The sequence below is a fragment of the Mytilus edulis genome, unplaced genomic scaffold, assembly GCF_963676685.1.
Source record: "Mytilus edulis unplaced genomic scaffold, xbMytEdul2.2 SCAFFOLD_1411, whole genome shotgun sequence".
Taxonomy (NCBI): domain Eukaryota; kingdom Metazoa; phylum Mollusca; class Bivalvia; order Mytilida; family Mytilidae; genus Mytilus; species Mytilus edulis.
In genome coordinates this window covers 12,745-23,697 of record NW_027268622.1, presented here as the reverse complement: position 1 = coordinate 23,697, position 10,953 = coordinate 12,745, and the positions used below count along the sequence as shown (strand labels likewise).

Genomic DNA, 10,953 nt, shown 5'->3' with positions numbered 1-10,953 from the left:
TTTATGTCAGAAATAAACAATGTAAAACGAAATACAACAAATAGCTACAGCTAATTTATTTTCATGATATTGTCAGAGGCGGATTTAGAGGGGGCCAGGGGCCCCTGGCTTCCCCTTTTTTGGAAAGAAATTTGGTTGATTATATAGGGAATCACTGAAGCATGACTGGAGTGGGCCGGACCCCCTCTTAGGCAGTCAGTGGGCCCCAACTTATGAAAATTTCTGGATCTGCCACTGATTGTGTGATAAAGTGCTTATTAATGTACTGGAAACAAATAAGAAATATCTATTTTACATCACTCAAACACCATACCAATTGTCTATTTAAACTTTAAAAAAAATACTTGTACTTCATTCAGCAATGATCTTTGTCATTTGTTTTTTCAACATTCTACTCCATTAATAACAAAAAAGGCTTTTTAGAAAATCATACAACCAAAATAACAAATGCAATTTATTAAGAAATGAGAGGCATTGACGACCAAGATGATAATTCTATGGATGCTGTAATGTATTATCATACATGTATGACACTACAATGTAGTATGGACATCAATTACAACTATTGCACAAGTATTGTAAGCACAGTTGGTCAAATGGTGTCTACTCTTGTTTCTTTATTTCTTCACTAGTATCTGAAAAGCAAAGTAAATTCTGTGGTTATAATCAGACTATACAACATTTTTGGTAATGGATATCATGAAGTGGCTAATTGTTATTACATGTACAATTGTTACAGAAATATTTATATTTTAAGAGTTTTACCCACAATCCTGTACCAAAATGTTCAGGGAATATTATAACAAGTTTATATGTTTGACAAAATGCTCAGAACTATACAACTATACTGGTAATCGTTACTAGTTTACAGGAAACAGACATATGAAAATTATACAAAGTTATTTTCCTATGTGAAACTTTACATTGAAAATCATTGTGTACAAATAATCTTTATTCTATACCAAGTATGGCTAATTTGACAGAGGTACAGAATGAGACTGTTATGAACTATAAATCATATACAAGCAGTGTATGTTCACTTTTAACACCTGATATAACCTGGGTTTTAAGAGGGTTGTATTGTGTTTGTAGTCCATACAATAACTCTTAAACAGAGAAACATTCCTTTTGTTTTTCAACACATCTATGTCATGCATTTGTTTCAATTTTCTGTTTTTGTGAATTGTTTTTTTTTTACTCTCGCTTTCTGACGTTCCATTTAAAATATATACTGGTTGTAAAAAAATATTATATTTGATGGAGAATATCTATAAGTGTTAACTTACTTACAGAGCTCCAGATAAGCTGCGTATTTGCGTGATCACGCAATACAAATAATAAAAAACCCAATGCAATTGCCAATTGCAGGGTTCAATAACCCAATTAATTCAAAGGAAAACCCAATTATATGCCAAAACCATGAGTTCTCAACCGTTTTAATGGCTACCGTTTGCGTTATTCACCCTTATCTGTTTACAGTCGTCACGTAAATCTATTTTTATAATATTTATAATTGGAACTGTCCTTTCGTTCTAAAAATAGATCCCTGTATGGGACCCTGTCGGAATGTTCCGTTGCTCAAAGGAACACATGTTTTTGAAAAGATTTCGATCTTCTCGGCGTTTATCTAATTAACGTGTGTCATGGTGTCATATTTTTTCAAATTGCTCATTTATTATAACATACATTGAATTAAAACGAAAGTGGGAGTCCGGTAAAATCATTGAATAGAAGCATGTTTTCAGCTTCTTTTGAATAGCTGAGAGAAAGTTATGATGACAACAAGACTCAGCCAGTATTTGTAGGAAGTGTCCATCGAACGCACGGGCGTGTTTGTACATTGCTTATAACCACAGGGTTTCGTCAAAATGAAATCAGTTGGAATAAGTGAAACTTAAGGTCAAATCAATTATGACATGCTAGTACATATACAAGAAAAGAAAATTATTTAAGATGGAAAAACATCTGGGGTTGATACTGCCTTAAGTTTCAATATTGTGTTGATGAAAAAACCCAATACATTAAGGAGCTTGGTGGTGAATAACCCAATTTGATATTTACTTGAGGGGTGAATTGGAATTGATAATGCAATTAAAAAACTTTATCACCCAATTACATAAGAAAATGGTGGGTAAAAACCCCAATTTGTGAATTCTTATCTGGAGCTCTGTACTTATCTTAATATAAAAACAAGAATGTGTCCTCAGTACACGAATGCCCCACTCGCACTATCATTTTCTATGTTCAGTGGACCGTGAAATTGGGGTAAAATCTCTAATTTGGCATTAAAATTAGAAAGATCATATCATAGGGAACATGTGTACCAAGTTTGAAGTCGATTGGACTTCAACTTCCTCAAAAACTACCTCGACCAAAAACTTTAACCTGAAGCGGGACAGACGGACGGACGAACGGACAGACGGACGGACGGACACACAGACCAGAAAACATAATGCCCCTCTACTATCGTAGGTGGGGCATAAAAATTCAAGATATCAAGCACAACAAAAGGAGGCTATATAGCTAATAAAGTTAAATTTATACTTAATCAATAATCAACTGATAGAAGCCAATTGAGAATTTCACTAACATTTTCATTGCAATTAACCCCACCCCACATTATAACTTTGGATCTCTAAGTGTCTTCCCTGGTCCCAATATGCATGCATGTATGTTTAAATGGAAAAGCCTTAAAACAATATGTTGTGTATGTGTTACCTGGTAGATTAATTTGACCTGTCACCATCATCAGGACTGTTGTTCTTTTTCTTCCAAGATGAAATACATGTTTTGTATGGCTGAAAAGCCTTTTGCTGAAATATAATTAGCTCAAGTTTAATAAAATGCAATTTGTGTGAGGACAATGTCTACAAAACTATACATTTGTTTAGAAATTTTACTGAATAAAGTAATTTTGCAAAACTAAGAAACAAGTTCAAGTAGATATGCAAGGTTCAAAAACATTTAGTCTGACTTCATGTATCTGTATCGGAATAAAACCAAAGAAATTATTTTTCTTATTGGTAATTCATGTCGTACCGGTATTAGGGTGCCAAAAAAATATTCTTAAAAAAACCATTGGTACAATATATTCAAGATATATTTCATATGCTAAAAAAAAAAAAGTCAAAAAGTGATAAAACATATCATGCATATAGTGTATGACATTTAAAGTTAAGTTCACATATGTCCGAGGAACATGTCAGTAACTGCTAGTAGTCCTTTGTAAATTTTTTCATCGTCATTTTGCTTAGTTTGGTTTGTTTCCTATTTTGACATAGGACTAAATATGACTTCTTTAAACTGAGATTTAATGTGCCTATTGTTTTTGTTTTTCTACAATGGCTAGCTGGATAGGTTGAGATCTTGCAAAACATGTTTAACCCCTACACATTTTTTCGCATGTCCCAAGTCAGGAGCCTCTGGCCTTTGTTAGTCTTGTATGATATTTAATTTTAGTTCATTTATATATTTCGGAGTCTAGTATAACATTCATTATCACCTTGACCCCATGTTACCAGGAGTAGTACACATTTTTGTTAAGGTGGCAGCTGAAGCATGCCTCTGTGTGCGTGATTTTCTCAGTGTTTTGTAGATCCATTGGTGGTCTTTGGCTGTTTTCTGCTCTTTGGTCAGGTTGTTGTCTCTTTGACACATTCCCCATTTCCATTCTCAATTTTTTATTAATAATAAAATGACAGTCAGTTATATGTGAGGCCTCTTCGTTCCCCTATATACATTTGTACTAGGTTTGTATTCTCCAGCCATTCAATACAGATAACTGACCTGGAAAAGATATAATATGTCAGTATTTTACTATTTCAGATGCAACTCAATGCAGATACTTTATGCATAGATTACAATGTACATAGATTATAGATAGTTATAATATACTGTATTCTGTTGGTCATATTATTTATTTCATTCTCAATACTAATCAGCCTGTTATGGCAATCAACAATTGTTACAGCGGTAAATCTGTATTTGTTTAATTGTTAGTTTCATTAAGTGCATTCTAAATTCTAAATGGCATAATCCATATAGCATGAGGATAAATTGTCTTATTGTAAGAAGAATTTCATATTCTCTTGCACCGTCCCTTGATGATCTTTGCTGGTTGGACACAGAATCTATAATCTTAAAAATATGCTTTTAAAATATATTTTAAATAATTTAGGAGTTTGACTCATCTGCATAAAGTACAAGAAGGGACTTCCCTTTAAGCATCAATTCTTGGTGCTTACTGCAGATTAGTCATATTAAATATCCTTGTGATTTGCAGTATAACTCAAGAGTCAAATTTTTTGGTAGTTTTGGGTTTTTTTTATATTGAGATTTCAGCTGAGATTACTGTGTTGTCTCAGATTTCATTGATTGATGCATGAGGTATAATATTTAAAACTACAAACCTAATACAAACTGTCAAATATTTTATTTTTATGATACTAGTTGTCAGTGGCGGATCCAGAAATTTTCAAAGTCGGGGCCCACTGACTGACCTAAGAGGGGGCCCGCTCCAGTCACGCTTCAATGATATATATATATATAAGCAACCAATTTTTTTTCTCAAAAAGGGGAGGCCAGGCCCCCCCCCCTAAATCCGCCTCTGGTTGTTATGATTTTGCAAACTAATCCTTGGTTGCATAAAGGTGTACAAAAACAGTAGGTTGTAACAACCAAGGATAAGTTTGCACCCCCCCCCCCCCTTTCTGAGTTATGTGTTAAAAAAACTACCTTACCTATCCTATTAAAAGAGACATTCGTGAACATGAACCTTGATAAGTTAATTGTCTATTTTCCATGCTGTTTAAACGTTTCATTTTACACTGAACCTCACAACTCTGATCAACTCTGGTCAACCACTGCCGCATGTTGTCGTCCATATAATTTCCTGAAGTTTTTCCTTCCGGGAACATGTAGTCAAGGTCATTACCTAATTTTAAAACGCCATCTATGAACGAAATCCAAAGACACAAAAATCCAGACGCTATATTCATAATGCGTCTGGGTGATCGAGACTAGTTGTTTGTGTGATTTGGTAGTCTCGATCATCCAGCCGCTTTATTTTTCAAAGTAGAGCGTCTGGATGACAAGTGATATAAAAATGGTAATTTATGACATTCGGAATAGTATCGGCTTTTTTAGCTTGTTTTTAAAGATAATGTCCAAGACGAATAACCAAGAAGTTGGTTATTGATTTCGGAAGAAATTATATTACGATAATACTATTGAAAAGCCCGAGTGTACCGATTGTTGTTTAAAGCTATTTATATTTTGTTTGTGACGACATACAAGTCGTGGAAAACACCAGACAGCATGGCTTCCATGACCGCGAAGGAAAATAACAGCACATCAAACCTTGGTAAGATGATATAACACCACAAACTGTTACATAAATTTTAATGCAAACTGAAACAACGAGTAGTTATATATTCTTTGAAGTTTCATGCATGTCCGTGCTACGTAAGCAAGTTAATAATCATACAATAAATGGCAATTTTTGTATTGACTGGGACCACTCGAACAGTCGTGTGTACGCTGTAAATACATTTTGGGGTTGTTAACTTTAAAAATACTTGATGGAAAAGTAATATGACGCCGAAATATGAACTTCATCCAAGATAAATTTGTTGTATTTATATGTAGTGTATAAAGGAGTTTGCATTTTGATATGTGTAAAAAAAAGGGGGGAAAGGAGAGATGCGCAATGTTGTACACATTTGAAGGAGGGAACGCAATTCAAAAACATAAGCAGACGAAAAACAAACAAAGTATATCTAGAAGATGCCACTGATTTTGTACATACACCAAACGGTCAAAATGATTTATGCTCGATTTTTTTTTTAAACAAATGCATTTAGCTTATACAAACATTTAAGAAGTGCGACACGTTGTTATGAAAAGTAATTTAAATATACTGTTAGTAAACAAAGTCTGGACTGGTCAACTTAAAAACGAAAAATACTTTTTTGCACTTTTAAGAGGCATTTTTTTCACACTAAAAAAAGTCCTTAAAACTAAAAAAAGTCCTTAAAAGAATACAAATGTTGTCAGTGAATATATACCAATTGGCTATCTAAACCTTGAAACAAAACCATGGCATGAGGAATACACTGTAAAATTAATTTGTTTTTGATGTAAAACAAGACAGTAAAACAATAGATGCAGCATCAATGAAAGGAGGTGTCAATGAGGCAGCAACCGGTGAACCCAATGACATACATTACCAAAAGTAGACATCAACATGATTAAGAGGAAATCTTGTTGACTTAAACAAAAATTGAGAATAAAAGTACCAAAAGGTCAACATTATACAAACAAGAACATGCGGTATGAATACCAATGAGACAACTATCCACCCCAAGTTCAAAGGAGGTGGATGAGAGCAAGTATAGGCAACTGCATGTATGGCCTTTAACAATGATAAAAATTCATGCATAATTTTGCATTAAGGTACAGTATTCGACAATCGATTGATACAATAACAATTGACTTTAAAACATCGATTGATACGATTGATCACGATTGATAACAAGTTTTCGATTCTATCAACTAACTAAAAAGTACAAACCATAGATCGTTACGATAGATACGATTGATTATATAATATCAACTCAATCAACTCTATACGAAATACAAACACTCGATCGTAACGATCGATACGATTGATCACGATTGATTACCAAAAATCAACTCAATCAACTCAATACGAATTACAACGACTCGATCGTAACGATCGATACGATTGATCACGATTGATTACTAAAAATCAACTCAATCAACTCAATACGAAATACAAACACTCAATCGTAACGATCGATACGATTGATCACGATTGATTACCAAAAATCAACTCAATCAACTCAATACGAAATACAACGACTCGATCGTAACGATCGATACGATTGATCACGATTGATTACCAAAAATCAACTCAATCAACTCAATACGAAATACAAACACTCAATCGTAACGATCGATACGATTGATCACGATTGATCACGATTGATTACCAAAAATCAACCCAATCAACTTAATACGAAATACACCGACTCGATCGTAACGATCGATACGATTGATCACGATTGATTACCAAAAATCAACTCAATACGAAATACGAAATACAAACACTCAATCGTAACGATCGATACGATTGATCACGATTGATTACCAAAAATCAACTCAATCAACTCAATACGAAATACAACGACTCGATCGTAACGATCGATACGATTGATCACAATTGATTACAAAAATTCAACTCAACCAACTTAATAAGAAATGCAACAACTCGATCGTTACCAATGGAAGGCTTTGGTGAAGCGTAATCCAAAAAGACTTGTGCATTCGACAACATAGGTGGAAATAAATATTATAAAACGGTTTTCATATAATTATAACTGCAAATAGTATACTGAGTATGTATTTTTTGCAAGGATTTGTTATTTTTTATATATACATATAAATAAGAAGATGTGGTATTAGTGCCATTGAGACAACACTCCATCGAAATAACAATGTATATATATAAAGTTAACAATTACAGGTTAAAGTACGGACTTCAACATTTTACAAATGTCCTTGGTCAGAAGTCTGCTGTTCAGTATTTGTCGTTTGTTGTTATGGTTCATAAATGTTTCTCGTTTCTTATTTTGTATACAAATTAGGCTGCTGCTTTTCCTGTTTAAATTGTTTTTTCACTAGTCATTTTGGGGCCCTTGATAGCTTGCAGTTCGGTGTGAGCCAATGCGTGTTGAAGTGCCACATTATACCATTTGTTTGAATCGCAAATAAAACATAACATAGTTAACATATAATTTCAATATTAACAGTCTTTTGCATATTATAAATTTGTATAGCTTAACTACTCTTTTCTTCTGTCCTTTCATTAAAGTCATTGTTTATGTTAATGAAGAATAGTTTTCTTTTTTTTCGGGTCATCATCCTTGTTGAATGCTTAAATCTGTTTAAGTCTCTTGAATGCTTGTTCACAACTCTCTGTGTTTGAACCATGTATATCTACAAACTTTTCTAGTTTTGGGTGGAATTCACATTTGGGATTGTTGTGTAAAGGCATACAACAAGATTTAGTATGATTCATAACATGAAAAATATCTACTAAAAAGTCTACTGATCTTAACATGCATTCAGCACCTGGTACCTCGTTCTGTACGAGCCTTCTTATAAATGGTTCGAGTTCACAAGAAATATCATAACCGATATACTTCAACCTATCAGAGCATACACCATTTTTGAAAAATACCTTTCGAAGGAATAAAAAAGCCTGCGTTAATGATTCATGACTGTACATTTCATCACAACTAACTATTCTACCACATGGTCTTATGGCGAAGAACATTCCAGCACTTGTACTGTAGAATTTATTCAGTTTTTTCTTATCTTTATTTCGTGACCCTTGAAATACAAAAGATAGAGTTGATTGAGTTGATCAACTCTTAATCGATCGTAACATTTGAACACGATCGATACGATCGTGACCCTTGAAATACAAAAGATAGAGTTGATTGAGTTGATCAACTCTTAATCGATCGTAACGATTGAACACGATCGATACGATCGTGACCCTTGAAACACAAAAGATAGAGTTGATTGAGTTGATCAACTCTTAATCGATCGTAACGATTGAACACGATCGATACGATCGTGACCTTTGAAATACAAAAGATAGAGTTGATTGAGTTGATCAACTCTTAATCGATCGTAACGATTGGACACGATCGATACGATCGTGACCCTTGAAATACAAAAGATAGAGTTGACTGAGTTGATCAACTCTTAATCGATCGTAACGATTGAACACGATCGATACGATCGTGACCCTTGAAATACAAAAGATAGAGTTGACTGAGTTGATCAACTCTTAATCGATCGTAACGATTGAATACAATTATCTTTAAAAATAAAGGGTTGATTGAATAGATTTACTGAATTGACTACAAATGATAGTAATAAACCGACAACAATTGATTGATCCTACAGCAGTAGTCAATTGATTTGAATTGACTATACAATAGATAGTAATTTTTGTAAACTGTCTATTCAATCGATTGTCGAATACTGTACCTGTGTCTAATTTTGATAAAGAATACAGACAGGGAATGTGTCAAAGAGACATTAACCCGACAAGAGAGCAGGAAACAACCCAATGCCACCAATGGGTCGTGTCATCACCACAGCGAGATAATCTCGCATCCCGTAGCGGAATTCAGCTTGCACCAAGACATTTCTAAATGTATATTTCTATATGATTTATGTTTTTTTCCAAACATTTTGTTTTTCATATATGCTATGCTGGTGACAAAAAATTAATATGATTTTAACATTTACTTTATTTTGTAGACAAACCAATGATGATTTCGGGACACAGTTGTTATGTGTTAAATGTGAAGAATTAAAAAAAACTATATAAATATTCGAATTTTCATTGTATCATAAACAGCTTCAATTTTATAAGAAAAAAGATTCAAAGATTTTTTTTTTAATTACTGCAGCAGCAATCATTATAAATAAATCACAGTATCAAAAATGTTGGGTTAACATTATTTTGACAGCAACCACAAAGCGAAAAAAGGTACACAGACATATATTAAGTAAATGAAACAAACATCAAGAAACACATTGTTGTCAGATATGTCGGAGAATTTTAAAGATTTGTATTAACAAATTAAAAATCATATAAACAATTTAACAGTTTTCATGTTTGCGTTGTATCTCATTTACATGTCTGGCCCTTCTCAGTTAACTATATGGTATGGAGTTTTCTTAATATTGGAGGCCGAGCAGTGATTCTATTTGCGAATATCCATGTCATTTGAACTCTGCTGGGTTGTTGCCTCATTAGCAATTTCCTTATTTTATATAAAGGTTCACATGTACAGGAGAATTCGAAGTTGTTGTTTTTGTGAAGCTGCCCTTTTATACAAAAGTCATGATGGATATTATAATAGTTTGTTGTAGGAGAATACACTTTTCAGTTATTTTTTGTATAAGTTATCATGCAGTATGGGATAAATCCCATTCCACCTTTTCAATGTGATTGATTCAAACATGCATTCAAAGAGTATTGGGTTTCATGAATGACTGGTTAACTTCTGTATTTCTTCATAGACACGGAGACTGGCAAAGTGGTATTGTGTGAAGGTTGGTCCCCAAATGTTTTCTTCCCAAAAGGATTAGGCGATATAGATTATTGGTGAAACATTCAGACTATTCTGAGGGCCCTCATGGGGTTTTTGATTATGTGATTACTTGGCCGTTTTTTTAATGATTATTTGATTATTAAGCCAAATATTTCATGATTATTTGATTACCTAGGACTGTATTTTTAGTTTATGATTATTTGATTACTAAAGATAAGCAAATATTTAATGATTATGTGATTATATTGGCAAAAAAATGGTGATTATGTGATTACTAGGACCCCCCCATGAGGGGCCCCTATTCTGTCGTTAGCAATTTTAAGATCAGTTAATTTTGTAAATAAAAATTGAGTTGACTCATTGTGTGATCTCACTGATCTGCCAGTGATAAGTTGTTAAACAGGGTTTTTAAATTTTACATTGTAATCTTAGAGTTGTTTTTCTTTCCATAAACGTAACTTGATGTGTGCTTTTCGAGTAAGGTAAGTGCGTCAGATATTTGAAAGATTATTATAAAAAGGAAAGCATAAATTATAACAAGAATTTACAGAAATAAGAATGAGACAAAACTAAGAAAAATGGATAAAAATTAAAATTAAGGAATACAGACTAACGTGGCTACAATATACCGACTGTTGGTTGCTTAACGTCAAGTGGCAAATATTTCATGTATGTTCAGGACGATGTGATACAATATAAAGAATAGAGAATATATATAGTGGTGTGCTATAATATGAAAATAGAGAAAAATGGTAGTTTATAGTATGAAGATAAGAGAATATTAAACGTGGTG

General features: G+C 33.2%; 2 long non-coding RNA genes across 2 annotated transcripts; one reads left to right on the top strand and one right to left on the bottom strand.

The window, feature by feature from the left end:
* Window positions 1-441: 441 nt before the first annotated feature.
* LOC139508058 (uncharacterized) lies at window positions 442-4,758 on the bottom strand. The gene is made up of 3 exons (XR_011661022.1): window positions 4,740-4,758; window positions 2,719-2,813; window positions 442-635 (listed from the first exon to the last, which is right to left on the bottom strand). It is a non-coding gene; the product is annotated as an uncharacterized lncRNA (long non-coding RNA).
* Window positions 4,759-5,035: 277 nt separating this feature from the next.
* LOC139508059 (uncharacterized) lies at window positions 5,036-9,714 on the top strand. The gene is made up of 2 exons (XR_011661023.1): window positions 5,036-5,362; window positions 9,361-9,714. It is a non-coding gene; the product is annotated as an uncharacterized lncRNA (long non-coding RNA).
* The last annotated feature ends 1,239 nt before the right edge of the window (window positions 9,715-10,953 follow it).